Raw genomic sequence first — 19,956 nt, 5'->3', positions numbered from 1 at the left:
AAAGACAATGCCTCGAGTTATTTTACTTGAAAGCTTTGTGTGTGTGTGCGAGAGAGGGACAGCGAGAGAGAGAGAATGGCAGGGAGTGGTGGAGCTGCTGAAGATTTAGTAACAAACCATGTGTTCTCAGAGATAAAAACAAGCACATGCTTCTACTGATGAGGCGCGCTGAATAAAGAGGCAACGGTTATTATAAGCTATCTCTTCACCTTGGGAGGCCGAGATAGGCGGATCACGAGGTCAGGAGATTGAGACCATCCTGGCCAACATAGTGAAACCCCATCTCTACTAAAAATACAAAAATTAGCTGGCCGTGGTGGTGCTTGCCTGTAATCCCAGCTACTTGGGAAGCTGAGGCAGGAGAATCTCTTGAACCAGGGAGTTGGAGGTTGCAGTGAGCCGAGATCGTGCCACTGCAGTCCAGCCTGGTGACAGAGCAAGACTCAAGCTCCACCCCCCCAAAAAAAAAAATCACTTAAGTGGAAGGGATATGCAGCATAAGTTGTTAAACTGACAAGAGGAAGTGACTATAGTCGAGGATAGTGGTGATTTCTCCTATACTGTCTTCATTAGGTGAAAATACTTTAAACTACATTTATTAATAGACATAACATGTTTTTATTACAAGCTTTTCAGTGATATTTGACTTTTAAAACTGTCCATCAATTTCTATGATCAAAAAGAGTTAAAGAAAAACTAAAAGATACAGTAATAAAAACTTTCCCATATTAAAATGTAAGACTTTCTTTCTACCACTAGGATAACTGTAGTTGTGAATATTTTACAAAAGTAACTCTTGCGATAATCACTAGTACAAAACACAACAAAACAAAACCTATCCTTAAAGGACATATCCTATTAAAGGCTGATGAGTGGCACTGGGCTTTCATCTTAAGGACAGAAATCCATTGTCTATACAATTTTTTTTTTCTATCATGTGTAAAGTGGTTTTCAACTACTAAAAGAAATTTATTGTTGTATTAGAGCTTCAAAAAATCCCCAAACTTTTCTATTGTTTTATGTTTCTAGCTGGAAAATAGTGCAATGTGGGCAGTTTATGCGTCAGCAAAAGAGGTTTAACTAGGGCTGGTAATATATTGCCCTCTGCTGGCCAAGGCACCATTAAAAAAGTGAGCCTCTTAAAGACTTTTTCTCAGTGTTATTATAAAATTTAACACAGGTTTCTTCTTTCCAGTTTTTTTTTTTTTTTTTCCTCTCCAGATATTTCTGGAACTTTAGAGAACTTATACTTCCCAGATTCAATCCTTTATTTGCAGGTTCATTAAAACCATACATTTTTAGGCTGGCTTTTGATAAGAGGAAAGGGAAGAAGAGGCAACTTGAAAATATTAGAAAGTATGCCACATACACTGCTGTTTGAGAAATAATATAAAAGAACAAGACTTGTTTAGAGTGATGTCTTAAAAGGACTACTTCAAATCTAATATGTCCATTCACCAAAAGATGTCTTAAAAGGACAACTTCAAATCTAATATATCCATTCACCAAAAGATTACCAAGATGCTACCACCAAGGAAACAGCTGATTTGGGCAAGAAAAGAATCATCGAAGAATGTTAAAATCCAGTGGGTGAAAGGGAAACACGGTATATTCATAGAGTCTCAAAATATGACCTTCAGATTACTTATCAATTACAATGAAAACAGGGTACCTTTACAGTTGGCAGGAGTTAATAAATCTCGAGATTGAAAACTGGAAACAAGTACATAAATGAGATATATTTTTGGTCATTGGGGATAGCTGGTCTCCTTATTTAAAGCAATAAACTAGATTCTATTGAGTATTATCATATATTATGAGAGTCCATATAAAACAGTAGCTAAAGAATGTGGGCTCTAAAGTCAGACTATCTGGGTTCAAATCTAGACCTTATAATATAGCAGTTCTATCAGTTCTGTAGGCAAGTTATCCTCTGTGGACCTACATCCATCATCTAGAAAGTGATAGTAATAATAGAATCAATCTCAGAGATATTTCTAAAATTATATGAATAAAGGCATCCATCATCTAGAAAGTGATAGTAATAATAGAATCAATCTCAGAGATATTTCTAAAATTATATGAATATATACACAGTGGCTATCATTTATTGTTATTAATTTTCTAAATGTGGTTCTCAGAGAAACCTGTGACTTCAACGCTTGGGGCTCTTAAGAGAAAATGAATATAGATACTAACGGGTATAGGAGGGAAGACATGAGATATTCAATTCTTCTTTTTCTTCCCTTGACATCTATCTCTCTTTTTTCCCCTTGATTAAGGACAGGAAGTTACATGGAGCAGGGGACTTCACCTTAAAACAATTGTATCTAGAAATTCAAAGAAGTGATTGGTAATAACTTGGCCAGGACACCTTGGTCCCAGAAAGAGACAGAGACAGTGGAGTGGAGAATTCTGGGCACTGATATATGATGCCTTTTAAATTCCCTAAATCTCACTGCAATCCAAGTCACTGTTTCCCAGGGTATAGATTTTGTGTGCCTGTGTATGTGTGTGTGTGTTTTGTACATGGGGCGATACAATGGAACAGCATTATTTTTGGAATTCTATCCTCAACTGTTTCATTCTTAGAAATCTTTATCTACTTTTGGCTTTTTAAAGAATCTACAGAAAAGAATGGTTAGTTCTGAAGCATAATATGAACCAAATTTGACTGATTTGAAGATGTTAAAATTCAAAATTTGTCCCTCAAAGATATTTTTGCCTCATCTAATTCAATGCTAAAGTTTCTCCCCTATTCTAAATCTGCTAATTTCCTGTCTGCTTTTCAACTACCACCCCTGAAATGATTCCAATTCTTATGACTGCCACTGAAGTCGCTATGCTGTGCATTCCTAAAAGACAATGTTTAGCCAGCACACTCAAGCTTATATGAAAAGCCAACAAGCCAAAGCTGAAGGATAGTGAGACTTTGATGATCAGGTCTGTGATACTGTAAAATATATATCTGGTCTTCAACCCTCTTTCCAGGCATACAATCACTAAAATCCTTAGAAACTCCAGAATGATGTCTTTTTGTATGCTAATGATTGACTGACAGCTGGAACCCTTAGGTAGTTTCAGGATGGGGCTGGTAGCCTTGAAAGACTAGGCAGGATTGGAGGGTTGGGACATTAAGCCCCATCCCCAACCTCCAAGGAGGGGAGAAGGGCTGAAGGTTAAATTAATCACCAATAGTCAATCGTTTAACCAATCATGCCTACATAATGAAGCCTCCATAAAAACCCAAAAGGACAGTGTTCAGAGAGTTTCTGGATAGCTGAACTTGTGGAGTTTCCCAGATGGTGGTGCCTCTGTCCAGAGAGGACAGGAAAGCTCCGTGACCCAGCATTATGCATCTTTTCATCTGTATCCTTTATCATAAACGGGTACATGTAACTGTTTCCCTGAGTTCTGTGAGGCGCTCTAGCAAATTAATTGGGTCCAAAGAGGGAGCCGTGGGATCCCTAATTTATAGCCAGTCAGTCAGAAGCACAGGTGACACAACCTGGGGCTAGCCATTGGCATCTGAAGGTGGTGGCCAGTCTTCGGGACTAAGCCCTCAACCTGTGGAATCTGATGCTATCTCTAGGTACATAGTGTCAGAACATAACTGAATTAGAGGATGCCTAACTGGTGTCCATTGCAGAACTGCTTGCTTGCTTGTTGGTTGGGGAGAAATCCCCATACATCTGGTCACAGAAATCATCTGTGTTAATTGTTGTTCAAAGAATAGAAAAGCACTTTGTGTTTTGTTTTCTTTCCAAACTATGAATTGGTTTCAATGAGGTAGGATTTGCTAGAATGGCCTTGGCTCACAGAAACACGTGGTTTGGGAAGAGAAAGAATGAAAGTGACAGCAGCAGGAGGCAGACAAAATGCCTAGACAGATAGGGGCGAGTCCTCAGTGAAACCAATTTGCCAGCTGAAGACAGTTTAAAGCCTAGCTACATGTCCCGGGTAAATCCATGGACCAGATTGAGAACCTGTCTTCCTGTTCGGTGCACTTTCCTCTGATTGATCTCCACCTCTCACCTATTTTACATATACCTACCCTTCCCTAATTGGTTTTCTACACTGGTATGCCCACCTTTGAGTGGTGTCTTCACTTTAACCTTTTCTGCATACTCACAAACCAATCAGCACACACACCCCATTCTGAATCCATAAAATACCCTGGACCCAGCCACACTGGAGAGACACAAACCACACGACTGCAGGGGTCGGGGGCCACCCCTGTGTCCCCTCTCTGCTGAAAGCTGTTCTGCTGCTCAATAAAATTCTTCCCTACCCATCCTCACCCTTCAAATTGTCAGCGTATCTTCATTCTTCTCGGATGAGGACAGGAGCTTGGGAACTGCTGGACTGGTGGGCTGAGTGGGCCTGACGCCTCAGCAGGCCCATGGCCAAGCAAAGGCCAGGTAGGGGGGCGTTGCTGGCCGTGGAGGTCCCTGATTGGCAAAGTGGCCAAGAAAAATCCTGCACCAAAAAGGTGGGAGATGAGGAATCTTTGATTCCTGGGTGGCCACGTGGTTTCTCACTGTTTTGAGCTGCAGCTGTGCTGCAATCAGCTATTAAAGGTAAAAGTTACTGGTAGAATTCAGAGATGGATGCAACTCCCAGGCAGTTGGTTCACTGGTTGCATAAGGGTATGCAGACTAATATGAAAAAGTGAAACACTTAATTCTTTGGTGTTTATCTCTAACAGCTAAATGAAATTAAAGGAGAGTGCTAGGTTAGACTTTGTCTGAGCCCAGGCTACTAGCTTCAAAGCTGACCCCCAAGGAAAAAATTATGCAAGGACAATGAAGTACCTCTACGACTGAAACTGCCTTTGCAAAATTATAACTAAGGAAATTATGACAGTGAAAAATATCAGACCTAACCAACTCCATCTTGCTTCTAACCTCTAAACTGTCCTTGTCCATTACTGGGCATAGGCCAAACTAGCCTTGGGAAGGAACTTATAGTTTAAATAACAGCCCTTCCCAAAAGCTAAACTGTTCTTGTAAAACGAATGAAAGGCCACCAGCCACCAAGTACTGATGAGAGGGGCTGGAATTCTAAATGTTACTAGCCATTATTATGGAGGTCACAAGATTTGCAACTTACATCACTATCGTGAACGTAACATGGGCCTTTTGAAATGTCTTTTCAGGTATTTGCATTTCCAACTGGATGGCGCGATCTGGACCTGCCAACCAGTTCTGTGCCTCCCACCCAGGAACTGAATCAGCATGAGAGGACAGCTTTGACTCCCTATGATTTCATCCCCCAGTCAACCAATCAGCACTCCCGATTCACTGGCCCACTACCCACCAAATTATCCTTAAAAACTCTGATCCCCGAGTCTTCTGGGAGACTGATGTGAGTAATAATAAAACTCTGGTCTTCCGCAGAGCTGGTTCTGGGTGAATTACTTTTTTTCTATTGCAATTTCCCTGTATTGATAAATCAGCTCTGTCTAGACAGCGGGCAAGATGAACCCACTGGGCAGTTGCACAACCTGTGGTTATCAAGAAGGGTAGTCAATGTGGGAAAAGGGTAAAACTGATAAACTATTGAAACTGGAGGGTATACTATGAAGGAACTGTCAGAGAAGTTTCTTTGCTTTTAAATGTGCAAGAATGGAAGAGCATGTTTGGATGAGGGAGGACCTGGAGTTCATTATTGAACAATCACAGATGGAAAGGTAGATTTCCAGACACACAGAAGGTTATTTTCAAGGGAATGGCCAGCATGGTGGACTGGATGTGTTTACCCTGAGAAGGGGGCTGTCCAATTTCACCTATAAATGCCAAGTGGAATACCCTGAAGCAGCAGCTCATTTGCTTCCTATGTAGACCATGTGGAACTGGCTTTATGATGACTGAATATGCCTATTACCCAAGTCATGGCAAATGCTGTCGGTAAGGGAGCCTCTTTTGTATGGGCACCAATGAAAACATGAGCATTATTAACAAGAGACTGGGGAAAGGCAGAGGGGAGAGTCACAGGACTCATCCCAGGAAGGTGGAAAGTTTAAATGGTTATTGAGAAATAAGGTGAATGAAGAAAATATTGATGGGGTGAAACTGAGGAAAAAGAAAGAGGAGAGTCATGGGACTCATCTAAGCAGGGTAGAGTCTTTAGAGGGCTATTAAAAAATGGGATGAATAAAGTGGAAATTGATGGGGTTAAAACAAAGGCCTTCACTATAGAAGGCTGGTAGGGGATTCTGCTGTTCTCCTAACGGTAAGGGGTACCAAACAGGTTTGCTGTATTTACCCCAATTAGGAGAAATTGAAAAAATCAGAGGAAGAGACTACAATGAGAAAGCTGGCCAACAATTACTTGGGGCAATGTCGAGGCAGGTTAATCAAGACAAAGACTGACAAAAGGGCCAAGGTCCCTTGGCTCAAGCCTCTGCTGGGGATTCAAAGCTTTTTTCTAAGGAGAAAACGGTAAATTGGTATGGGAGTGAAGAAGAGAAATTCTGGGACTGGGACAGAAAGTAAGGGTTGGTACGAATACGAGATTTAGAATGTTTATAAACAGGCTTTGTGTAAAGAAGTTATGTTTCCTTTAACTGAATGTTTGATGGAACTGGATATTATATCTGGGTGGGGAACTGTTGCAGGCAAGCCCCTCAAAGTCTGGCCATAAACTGGCCCCAAAACTGGCCATAAACAAAATCTCTGCAGCACTGTGATTTGTCCATAGCGGACCTAACGCCCAAGCTGGAAGGTTGTTGGTTTACCGGAATGAGGGCAAGGAACACCTGGCCCGCCCAGGGTGGAAAACCGCTTAAAGGCATTCTTAAGTCACAAACAAAAGTCTGAGCGATCTGTGTCTTAAGGGCTTGTTCCTGCTGCAATTAATTCGGCCCATCCTTTCGTTTCCCTTAAGGGATGCTTTTAGTTAATTTAATGTCTGTAGAAACAACGCTAATGACTGGTTTGCTGTTAATAAATATGTGAGTAAAACTCTGTTCGGGACTCTCAGCTCTGAAGGCTGTGAGATCCCTGATTTCTCACTTCATACCTCTATATTTCTGTGTGTGTGTCTTTAATTCCTCCAGCGCTGCTGGGTTAGGGTCTCCCCGACTGAGCTGGTCTTGGCAAGTGGCATCCATTCGTGGGGGCTTGGATCCAGGTCGAAGGGTCGCCGGAGCTATCGTTGGAATGGAAAACTAGCTGGAGGGCACCCGAGTACTCTTAAAGCCATCCCGGTGGTGAGTAAGAAGGGGAGCTCGGAAGTGTCAGGGTAACAATGGGACAGAGGGTCTGGTTCGTTTTACCTTGGAACTATTTCACACTGATGACGAGGAGGAACAAGCGTATAGCAAAGTAATAGAAGAGGTTACAGAGCATGTTTATTTGCCAGCTGAAGCTAAAGTGGCAAAGGAAGGAGAGGTTCATCCCTACCCTTATGCACCCCCTCCTTATTATTTTGAAGAAAATGACCCCCTAGATCTTTCTTTTCCAGAGGACACTGGGCGAAAAGTAGTTGTCCCAGTGACTGTTTGAGCAGCGCCTCGAGCGAACACGCTTAGTTCTATTCAGGCAGGAATTCAGCAAGCTAGAAGAGAGGGTGATTGGCAGTTACCTGTTAGAATACACTCCCCAGATCAAGAGGGAAACATTATAGCTACATTTGAGCCTTTTCCTTTTAAGTTACTCAGAGTTTAAACAAGTTATTCATACTAAAAAATAATGTAGAAAAAATCAGCGCGTCAGGCCGCCAGATAGGGGAAAAAAGAAAACTACTGATCCTGAAATATGTCCAAAATGTAAAAAAGGAAAACACAGGGCTAGTCAGTGTCACCCTAAGTTTGATATAGATGGGAACCTGATTTCGGGAAACGCCATGAGGGGCCCGTCCCAGGCCCCGTTCTAAACCGGGGCATTTCCAGCTCAGGCCATTCCCTCACCCCTGTACAATGTCTGTCCCTTGCCACAGCTGATAGTGCTGCAGTAGATTTATGCTGCACAAAAGCCGTGAGCCTTCTGCCTGGGGAACCCCCGCAAAAGGTCCCAACAGGAGTCTGTGGACCTTGCCGGCAGGGACAATTGGATTACTTTTAAGAAGGTCTAGTTTAAAGGCGTACAAATACATACAGGAGTCATTGATTCAGATTATCATGGGGAAATTCAAATTGTTATATCTACTTCTGTTCCCTGGAAAGCAGAGCCAGGAGAGCGCATAGCACAGCTCCTGATTGTGCCGTATGTGGGAATGGGAAAAAGTGAAATTAAACGAACAGGAGGATTTGGAAGCACAAATAAACAAGGCAAAGCAGCTTATTGGGTAAATCAAATTACTGATAAACGTCCTACCTGTGAAATAACTATTCAAGGAAAGAAATTTGAAGGTTTGGTAGATACAGGAGTGGACATTTCAATCATTTCTCTACAGCACTGGCCGTCCACGTGGCCAATTCAACCCACTCAATTTAACGTAGTTGGAGTTGGTAAAGCCGCTGAAGTATATCAAAGTAGTTATATTTTGCATTGTGAGGGGCCCGATGGACAACCTGGGACTATTCAACCAATTATAACTTCTGTACCTATAAATTTACGGGGAAGAGATTTAGTACAACAATGGGGAGCACAAGTTCTAATTCCAGAACAATTATATAGCCCTCAAAATCAACATACAATTCCTGAAATGGGGTATGTCCCTGGTATGGGACTAAAAAAAAAATTTGCACGGTTTGAAAGAACTGCTTCTAGCAGAAAAACAGAGTTCCCGCCAAAGATTAGGAAAAAATTTTTGATGGCGGCCATTGTTAAGCCTCCAGAACCTATACCTTTAAAATGGTTAATAGATAAGCCAATTTGGATAGAACAATGGCCGCTAAGTAAAGAGAAACTGGAGGCTTTAGAGAAATTAGTTGCTGAACAATCAGAAAATGGGCACATAGCTCCAACATTTTCTCCTTGGAATTCTCCAGTTTTCGTAATTAAGAAAAAATCAGGTAAATGAAGAATGTTAACTGACTTAAGAGCCATCAACTCAGTTATACAACCTATGGGAGCATTATAGCCAGGATTGCCTTCTCCTGCTATAGTTGCAAAAAATTGACCTTTAATAGTCATAGATTTAAAAGACTGTTTCTTTACTATCCCTTTAGCTGAGCACGACTGTGAACAGTTTGCATTTACAATTCCTGCAGTAAAAAACCTGCATCCTGCTAAGCGTTTTCATTGTTTTACAGATGGGTCTAGTAATGGTAAAGCTTCTTATTCTGGCTCAAAAAGTAAAGTTTTTCAGACACCCTATACTTCAGCTCAAAAAGCGGAGCTTGTAGCTGTAATTGAGGTATTGACTGCTTTTGATATGCCTATTAATGTGAATTCTGATTATTCATACGTTGTTCATTCCACACAGTTAATTGAAAATGCTCACGATTTCATACAGAAGAACAACTGATGACAAAAACAAAAAAGGAGAAATAGGGATTACAGGACAGCCCATAAACGACTGAATCTAGCATTATTTGGTGGAGAGATCCAATAACAAAAAGTTGGGAAATAGGTAAAATAATAACTTGGGGTAGAGGTTATGCTTGTATTTCTCCAGGCCAAAATCAACAGCCGATCCGGATACCATCAAGACACCTGAAACCTTATCATGAGCCAGATGCCGAGAAGAGACTCCGGAAGGATCCCGAGGATGCCCCAGTTGCAGCCGTGTTGAGGCTGACGCTGAGGAGGACCCCAACTGTCATGAGCAACACCCGTTGAACACAGCCACCCACCTGGGGACAGATCAAGAAACTGTCACAGATGGCAGAAGAAAACCTGAGGAAAGCGGGACAACCAGTCACAATGAATAATGGTAGCTATGATAGCGGTTATCACCACTGCCGTGAGTATTCCTTCAATAAGGGCTGGTAATAATGCCTGGATGCAATCACTCTGACACAGTTACACATGCTTTCTGATTTCAGTATTTACCACAATAAATCTACTCTTATAATTGAGGCATACCGCTCTCAAAAACCACAGAATTGGACCCAGTTAGAAAAACCGAACATACTTGTTTAGGAAGATTGCATTGCAGAACAGGCAGAGGTGCTGCACAATGATTCCTATGGAATCACTATTAATTGGTCCCCTAAGGGGATGTTTGGCTTAAATTGCACCTCTCAGTCTGCCTGCCACAGCCACACTATGTTCAGATGATCTGAACAAAACGGTCAGATGGTAGAAATGATAAGTAGTACGGCAAAAGTTCCTATTATCTGGAACCATGGAGGTATAGTGGCACCTCAACCTCAAATGATATGGCCCGCTCTAGGAGCTAAACATAAGGATTTGTGGAAACTATTAAATGCTCTTAATATGATCAAAATTTGGAAAAGAATAAAAAAGCATCTAGAAGGACACTCTACAAACTTGTTTTTGGATGTAGTGAAATTAAAAGAAAATATTTAAAGCATCCCAGGCACACCTGACCTTAATGCCAGGAACTGGAGTGCTTAAAGGAGCTGCAGACAAATTAGCAGCTAGTAACCCATTGAAATGGATAAAAACACTTGGAAACTCTGTGATTTCAATGATGATTGTGTTTTTAATCTATGTTGTTTGTCTTTTGTATGGTCTGCTGAAGCGGATCCCGACTCCTGCGAGAAGTAGCTCACTGTGACAAAGCTGCCCTTGCTTTTATCTCTTTGCAAATCAAAGAAAGGAGACTTATTGGGAGCAAGCCCCCCAAAGTCTGGCCATAAACAAAATTTCTGCAGCACTGTGATATGTCCATAATGGCTCCAACACCCAAGCTTGAAGGTTGTCGGTTTAAGGGAATGAGGGCAAGGAACACCTGGCCCGCCCAGGGCGGAAAACTGCTTAAAGGCATTCTTAAGCCACAAACAAAAGCCTGAGCGATCTGTGTCTTAAGGGCGTGTTCCTGCTGCAACTAATTCGGCCCATCCCTTCGTTTCCCTTAAGGGATGCTTTTAGTTAATTTAGTATCTATAGAAACAATGCTAATAACTGGTTTGCTGTTAATAAATATGTGGGTAAATCTCTGTTCGGGACTCTCAGCTCTGAAGGCTGTGAGACCCCTGATTTCCCACTTCACACCTCTATATTTCTGTGTGTGTGTCTTCCTCTTGCGCCGCTGGGTTAGGGTCTCCCCGATCGAGCCGGTCTCGGCAGGGAACACTTCCCCTACCTAGTACTGTAAACTCAAAACCTGCTGGTAAAGTCGTAATAGAGGCTACAGTTAGGAAAGTAAGCATTGAGAAAATTAAGGTAAGTTGGTACATTTGAACACATTTTACATGAAGTGGTTGGGTCTCTTTTACTTGACTGTATTATGGGGATATTGTGTCTGACTGGGGAATGTTTCCCTTTTACCTCGTATTGTAAAATACCCTTGTAGCAACATTAATTGAACATGCTAAATGGGAACCAGTAAGATTACCCAAGCCCACAATGTGTAGAATGGAAGCTGGAATATCAGTAGGGACAAGTTCTCCATTTGCTAGCCCTTTGTGAGCGTTTACTGGGTCTTACTCAAAAGTCTGTGAGCATCTCCCAGTGACAACTACTGGGACTTTACACTAGAGACTTTCTACTTGGGGGCATTTACTACCTTGCTATGGGACATTAATTGAAGGTAACCCCTATGACTGAAGGACATAAAATGATCTTGACACCTGAAATACCCATGCTTTCTCACATGATGTCAGAGAAACATTCAAATGGGGATGGCAGTGCCCAGAATAGATCCATAATAAAATGAAAATGGTTTATACAGGAGCATCCTCCCTGGGAAGTGCAAGGAGGAAATACTCTCAAGCAGGGAGCCTCTTTTTCCCTAGGACTGACTCTGAAACTGTGTGAGGAACTGCGGGATTCTACTGACCCTTGGACGGGGCCCCGTGAACAGCTCTCAACTGACCAACAAAGAGCTGCCTGGTGTTGTAGATGACAGTTCCAAGGTGAACAATCCTGTTTGGAAGGATGCCACTCTTGATCAAAGAAGGTAAGATCAAATTAGCTTGGCAGCTGAATTGCATTCTGAATAAATGAACAATAGCAAAAGCCCCTGTGTTTGATTTTTTTACTGACTCAGTGGCCTGGCCACATGGTCAGGCAGAAGGACAGTGGAAACCTGGCCTATTTATTAAAGGGATGCCCATATGGAGAATGGCCCTATGGAAATTTGAGGAGCACATTAAAGTAGAACATGTCAATGGCCATCAGAAGAGCTCCTTTCTTGGCTGGGCGTGGTGGTTCACGCCTGTAATCTCAGCACTTTGGGAGGCCAAGGTGGGTGGATCACCTGAGGTCAGGAATTCGAGACCAGCCTGGCCAACATGGTGAAACCCTGTCTCTACTAAAAATACAAAAAAATTAGCTGGACGTGGTGGCACACACCTGTAATCCCAGCTACTTGGGAGGCTGAGGCAAGAGAATCACTTGAACCCAGGAGGCGGAGGTTGCAGCGAGCTGAGAACGCGCCATTGCACTCCAGCCTGGGAGACAAGAGCAAAACTCTGACTTGAAAAGAAAAAAGAAAGGATCCTGGTTTGGAAAGTGATTGATATCAACAAGCAGACAACCCTGCGTGCTCCCTTGAAGTGGCCACCTGGGTCCATGAAATGAGTGGATAAATGGATACTGCAACAGTGCAGAGAGGGGCTGCATTTAGACATGTCTCTTTTGCACCATCTCAGGTACAAAATGTCAATAAGAACTATTCTGTCTGCCAGCAAAACAGACAGACACTGCCCATGGCTGTGGGGCAGATTTCCCTGGTGGGAAAGCCCTGAACAAGTTGGCAAGTGAGGCTGATGCTGGTAGCCCTGGGAGGCCACAAATGAGTTTTGACAGGAGTAGACACTGATTCTGGACTGGGCTTTGCTTGCCCGGTGGAAGATGTGAATTATGAGAATGCCATAAAAAAGCTAGAACAGAAGATACTGCACAGATTTGGAGAGCTGAACACCATTTCTTCAGGCCAAAGAACACATGGCACAGCCCATAATGTTCCAGCAGTGGACAGAGATATTCTTCTCAGTAATAGTTTGCTCAGAGTGCCATAAAAGCTAGAGCAGAAGATATTGCACAGATTTGGATGGTTGCCACTTCTTCAGACCCAGGAACACAGTATATAGCCTATAATGTTCAGCAATGGGCAGAGAGACATCTTCCTCAGAGTAACAGTTTGATAGAGAGTGGAACAGGCAATGAAAACACTGGTTGTCTAAAACAGAGGGAGATGAAAGCACCAAGAGCTGCCTTATTTGCCTTCGCAAGTGTGTGCTCACATTCAACATGAGTGGGGCTAAGGGAAGTTCCCCACTCAGTAGATTCCTCTGCTTTTCTGAGGTATCTGGGAAGGGGGGGTGTGGAAGGATGCTGGTATGACTATGCATTTCTTGCCAAGGGAGGAGTACATTGGTATAATGAGCATACTTTATTTTTCTTTCCCATATCACCTCAACTTTTTTTTTACGTTTCCTCTACCTGATGCATTGGTCCTAGGACCAGGGCTGCGACTGTAAGTGCTGAAAGGAAGGTGATTCCTAAGTAAGAAACTGTAACTATGTTTTTAAACTTTGAGTCAGAATTCCTAAGGGTCTGACAGTGGGGTGGACTCCTAAGGAGTGGCTTGTGCCCTATCCCATCTGACAAAATTGGGGCTAACAATTAATGCAGCTATACTCCCTGGTGGTAAAAACAGCCCACTCGTTCTGCTGCACCTATGGAACCTTACCCTTTCTGAAAGTCAGATACAGTCAGGTTCTCTTCAAAAGTTTGGCATGTTAACTCCCTTGTTCTTTGTCCTCAAACTCAACTTCCTTGTTCTTCATGTCTCCTTGCCCCTGACTGCAGTAAACAACCTTCCTGCCAGTCCTAATCTATAGTCCACAGCTGTTTCTTGCTTGTTGCCCTTAGTCACTCACTCTGCAAATTACCCCTCCTGCCATAACAGCTCTTACCCCCAAAACTGCCCTTCCTGCCAGTGTAACCCCCTCCCTGTACACTTCAAATTAGCTAACCAGGACTAGTTTCGATTGTGCAGTCCAGCTCCAGCCAATGGAGACAGGACACAGTAGTAGAAACCCATTGTCTTAGGAATAAAAACCCCTGCTTTCCTTTGTTCTGTGTGCTCTCGCCATTGCTCCATCCGTGAGATGCACCTTTCTATAGAAGTTAATTTGCCTTGCTGAGAAAACTTTTTGCAGGAGTGCTGATTCTTCTTTGTGGCACCAAATATTTATTTCTAACATGAATGGGAGTGGACTGAGGGGGCAGCACTTGCTACACTAGTATTGTTGCCTGCAATCTAGACAAGCACAGTGGCTGATTCTACTGTCCCATCCAAAGGTGGAAAAGTTTGGGAGTTTATAGAGATAAGGAAAAATAGTAGTGAGAGTAAAGAATAAATGGGTTATGAACTGAAAGAAATCCAGTATTGTATTAATACCTCAAAAGAGGCTTAGAGCAAGAAAGGATATCTTGTCTCCTAGCTCAATTATATCAGCTGCTGTAAAGGGTGAAGCTATATGTTCACTGAGAGCACTCTGACAAGACTGAATGGAAGCCTGCAAACCTGAGTGGCCTCACCTTGGGAGACATTCATATACTATGATGGGCTGGACTGATTATTACCGATTGAATGAGATTCTAGTAATTTGGCTGTATCTTTTGAGTTGTACATCCTTTTGATGTGAGGGATTCAAGACAGAGAGTGGACTGGATACTATGAAATATATATTTGGTCTTCAGTCTGTTGTCTGGCATACAACTCCTAAAATCCTCAAAAACTCCAAAGTGATGTCTTTTTGTATGCTAATGAGGTGACTGCTGTCTGGCAGTCTCTAGGTAGCTTCAGGATGGGGCTGGTCATAGGAAAGACCAAGGCAGGATGACAAGGTTGGAACATTTAGCCCTACTCTCAATCCTCCAGAGAGGGGAGAGGGGCTGAAGGTTAAGGTAATCAACAGTAGCCAGTGCTTCAATCAATCATGGCTGTGTAAGGAGGCCCCCATAAAACCCCAAAATGACAGGATTCAAGGAGCTTCTGGATAGCTGTACATGTGGAGGTTCCTGGAGGGTGACACGCCCAGGGAGGGCATGGAAGCTCTGCATCCCTCTCTTCCCCCACACCTCACTGTATGCATCTCTTCAACTGTATCCTTTGTAATATACTTTATAATAAATCGGTAAACATATTTCCCTGAATTCTGTGAGCTGCTCTAGCAAATTAATTGGGCCCAAAGAGGGGGCTGTGGGATCTTTGATTTATATAGCCTGTGGGTCAGAAGCACAGGTGAAGCAACCTGGGGCTTGCCATTGGCATCTGAAGGTGGGAAGAAGTCTTGGGGACTCAGCCTTCAACCTGTGGGATCTGACGCTATCTCCACGTAGATAGTGTCAGAATAGAACTGAATTAGAGGACACCCAGCTGGTATCCACTGAATTGCTTGCTTGCTTGTTCATTGGGAGAAATCCCCACACATTTGGTCACAGAGGTAATCTGTTTAGACTCTTGTTGAATGAGAGAATAGAAAAAAGCATTTTGAGTTTGTGTGTGATTTTTTTTTTTTTCTACCCTCAATTGGCATTGTTACCGATCATGGGTTCTTGGGTTCTCAATGCAACAGAAATTGATATGAGGCCAAAAGCGCTTTCATAGACAAAGCTTCACTGGAGCTTATGCCCAAACAAAAGGGAGGCAGCACAAGAGAGAGAGAATTCCCAGGCTTCCTCCTGAAAAGACTCATAGGGCTTTTTTATTAGGCAAAGTGCAGGAACTAGTAACAGGGGAAGGGTATGCAGGCTGGGCTGAGCAAAGCAGGTCAGCAGATCTGGTTGCTATGGTTATCTTGAGTAATGGGCCACCTGGTGGTCTGGTCTGTGGCAACAAGGCTGTAAATCAATTGTTCAGCATTCCTTCCTGAGGCCATCTTAATTATCTCAGAAGGCCAATTCCTGGAATTCTTTAAGAACGATTAGCATTTGAGGTAGTGGTGTGGGTTTTGTGATCAGTGGGAGCGCTCTAGTGGAGGTGAGCTGAAGTCGAGCCTGTCTCTGTCTCAGTGTCAATGAAGTGGGGTTTGTTGGAATGGCCCTGGTTCAGGTTCACAGAAACATGTGGTTTGGTAACACAAAGGATGAAAGGGTTGGGAGATGAGGAACCTTTAATTCCTGGGTGGTCACCCAGTTTGGAGCAGCAGCTGTGCTGCAATCGGTTACTGAAGGTGAAGTTACTAGAGGAATTTAGAGATGGATCCAACTCCTGGGGAGTTGGTTCACTGGATGCATAAGGAAATGCAAACTAATAAGAAAATGCCCTTTGAGTTTGCGTATGTGTGTTTTTCAACTCACAAAGTCCATTTTTGTTTCGTCATTAGTCTTTTCTTAAAAGTGTTTGAAATGCTTGTTCCCCGGTGCCATAAAGAAATAGCACTTGAACATAAATTTAATTTACTCAGCAAGGCCATTTTTACTTCCTGCAGAAAGGGTACACTCGCCAGCAGTTTTGCCACAAGAGTACACCGAACAAAGGAGACAGGGTCATTTATAACCTGATGCGTCCACCTTACTGCTGTGTCCGGTTTCCATTGGCTGGAACGGGACCTCACATTCTGTATTTGTCTTGATTGGCTAGCAACTTAGAACTTTTTAAAAGAGGCAAAGGCAGAGGAGAACAAAGGAAGGAGGAAGTAACTTGTGGAAGGCTGAGAAAGGTAAAAACACCTTCAAATAAGGAAGAGGAACAGGCTATGACTCAATGTTTGCTTGGACCAGTATAAGCATGCCAGGGCAAATATTTGGGCCAAATTGTGGGAGCTAAGAACATAAAGTACATTGATTCCTTTACCACAGCTAGCAGATATTTAAGAATGTTAGCACAGGTCTTTGAATAAATTTTGCTTCTAAGAGAAGTTACTATTTATTCCTAATTAAATGGAGAGGAAAGTCTTTGAAGGGGAACCTCTACTTAACTTTTTACAAAAGTTGATAAGTTTTCTGTGTTATTATAAATTTACAAACTTCAGATTGTATTTTCTGCTGTTTTTAAAAGTAATTCTTGAGAGAAATGCTCCCATTGCTTGCTGAGAAACCAGCTCTTCAGAACAAGGAGAGGTTTTTCTTCACACTCTAATTAAGGGTGGGACACCCACGATCAGAGCTACTTGTGGCAGGCGGTGAGGGCCTGAGAACAGTGTGACTGGAAACAAGGCTGTGGCCAGATACCACTTCCTGGAGAGGACGGGGGGCTCAGTGAGCCTTGAACAAACCATAGCTTTGGGTAACTGCACTGTGCCTCACTCCTCCTAAAGATAACCACTGGCTTGGGTATATGTTGAACTGGACAAGGCTTACTTACTACTGCCTCTGATTTAAAGAAATAATTATCTTTTGAATATGATAGTCTAATGTGTATAAATTAGTCATGTCTTTTCTTTCTGCATACCAGCCTCTCAATGCCCTGAGCTCCTGATTGGTTAGTTAGAGTACTTAAAAGGCCAATTGCAGCCAGTTTAAACACTAGTTTGGATAGCCTAAAATAATTTCTAGATGAAGCACATGGCTTCAGGAATGACTAAGCTGTCCTGTATCCTCTGGGTTCTGGCTCTGAGGGAAATTGATAAGGGACCCTAATTCTAACCCCAACAATCCATGTGAGTCAGGAAAGCTCTCATGTCCCCCTGCTATGTACAGCCCACTGTGGATTGCCAAAATAAATGTCCACATGCCCGCCCTCTGATTATGGTATCTCCTCTGCCAGGTAAGTATGTGCCTGCCCTTTGAAACACTCTCACTGAACCACTCCAAATGAATTTTGAGGCCAAATTAAAAAACACACTTGATACACAAATCCATCTCAAAAGCAGGAAAATTAATACAAGACAGAACTTCAATTGTAGGACATAACTCTAACACCTCAAGGAAGTAAATCCTAAGGGTGAGAGCAGAACACTTAGGAGATCAATATTTGGCAGACGATATAGGAAGCAACTAGAATTTTAGGTCAAGAGCATTTGGACTTGGACAATAGAAGGGGAACCTTGAAGAGACGGATGGGCAAGATGAATGAGAACCAAAGAAAACTACTGGTGATGTGAATGAGAAAAGTCCAAAGGGGCCACTTTACAGAATACTTGTAACATACTTTATTAATCTAGTATTCCCTGACATTTACTCTTTTTACCAATTGTAACAGTATTTCCTAATTTCTTAGAAGAATGAAAATAAAATTCACCTATATTTCAACTGGGGAACTCAAAATCACTGAATTCTAAAGAATTTATACTGACATTGTTGGAATAACAGTTTGCTTAACAAAGTTCAGAGTTTTCAAAGATAGAAAAAAACTGGACTTCATTTCTTCCATAGTCAGTTTCTGCTACCTCAAGTCTAGAACAGGATACACAAATACATAAATCGAACAGGAAACCCTATCTGAACAAAGTTAAAAATACTTAAAACATGACCCTATCGTGAGTACCATAAGGTACCCTTATTGACCTGCAAGAAAAACCAATAATTTCTTTCTAAGGCAGAGAATGAGGTCATTTTAAAGCGAATTTACTAATTGTATTCCTCTAGGCAAGCTATTTAACATCTTTGAGTTTCCTCCCGTGTAAAATGGGACTCCTACCACACATCTCTAGGGTTCTTAGGCATAAAATGCTCTGTCCCATACCTGGCACAGAACTGTCACTCACTAGGCTATGTTCTCCTCTCCTCCCTTCCATTTGCTTTCACAAAGCCTTTTTTTTTTTTTTTTTTTTTTTTTTGAGACGGAGTCTTGCTCTGTCGCCGGGGCTGGAGTGCGGTGGTGGGATCTCAGCTCACTGCAAGCTCCGCCTCCCGGGTTCTCGCCTTTCTCCTGCCTCAGCCTCCGGAGTAGCTGGGACTACAGGCGCCCGCCACCTCGCCCGGCTAGTTTTTTGTATTTTTTTAGTACAGACGGGGTTTCACTATGTTAGCCAGGATGGTCTCGATCTCCTGACCTCATGATCCGCCCGTCTCGGCCTCCCAAAGTGCTGGGATTACAGGCTTGAGCCACCGCGCCCGGCCACAAAGCCTTTCAGAACCACTTTAAGTCACTGTTTCTGCCCTTCTCTAATTCACAGAGCATTTGAAATCTGTATCACATATCACATATTAATCTAAATTCTTGGCTTGCTTGTGGAATCTGTTCAATTTCCAGAGACCCTCAATTAGCTTGTGACTAAACATCCTACTTCTGTGACCTCCACATGCTGCTAGGAACATAGTAGAAACTCCAATAAATATTTGTTGAATGAATTACACTGTTTAACAAAAATAGATCTAAAAACCAAAATAGTGTAAGAACTGGCAAAACTTACACCTACCCAGGTATGCTTGCTCAATAAACAACCAGTGGACTGACAACGGTTTTTAAGCAGTACTTCTGACTCTTCCTTTGTTTCAATGGTTGATTGACATCTGTGGTAGCCAGTTTCCAAGATGGCTCCCAGTGATCATCACCTCCTGATATTTACCCCTCCCACACTGATCCAGGGCTGGCTCTGTGTGACCAATAGAATACTGCAGAAATGACAGTGTTGACTTCAGAGGCTAGATCACAAAAAGTCATTGTAGCTATGGACTTGTTCTTGAATTACTTGCTTTGAGGTGAGCCAATCACCATCCCGTGAGGACAGATGGCTGTGTGACCTTGGGCAACTTATGAGATCTTTCTGAGTTTCAGTTTTCCTCACCTTTAAAATGAGACATTTCACAGGGTGTTGTGAAAACCAAATAAGACTTGAATGTAAGGCACATAGCAAGATATCTGGCACATAGTAAGCTCTCATGAAATGTGGCTAATGAATGATGGTAGTGATAGTAGAAGCTGTAGTACCAGCAATTGATTAGATAGATGTGAGATGTGAAAGAAAGAGAAATTAAGGATGATTCCTAAGTTTTTGGCTTGAATAACTGAAGGAGTGATGGTATCATTTACTGAGTTTGG

At 42.5% G+C, this 19,956-nt stretch overlaps 1 protein-coding gene across 4 annotated transcripts in view; it reads right to left on the bottom strand.

Annotated features, from left to right (window-relative positions):
• The window catches only part of CASK (calcium/calmodulin dependent serine protein kinase), a 408,963-nt gene that overhangs the window by 190,762 nt on the left and 198,245 nt on the right, over positions 1-19,956 (bottom strand). The gene's annotated exons all lie outside the window — the stretch shown is intronic.

This window comes from Piliocolobus tephrosceles, chromosome 12 (genome assembly GCF_002776525.5).
Source record: "Piliocolobus tephrosceles isolate RC106 chromosome 12, ASM277652v3, whole genome shotgun sequence".
Taxonomy (NCBI): domain Eukaryota; kingdom Metazoa; phylum Chordata; class Mammalia; order Primates; family Cercopithecidae; genus Piliocolobus; species Piliocolobus tephrosceles.
Note: the sequence above shows the minus strand (reverse complement) of the source record. Positions and strands in the feature narration are given on the sequence as shown.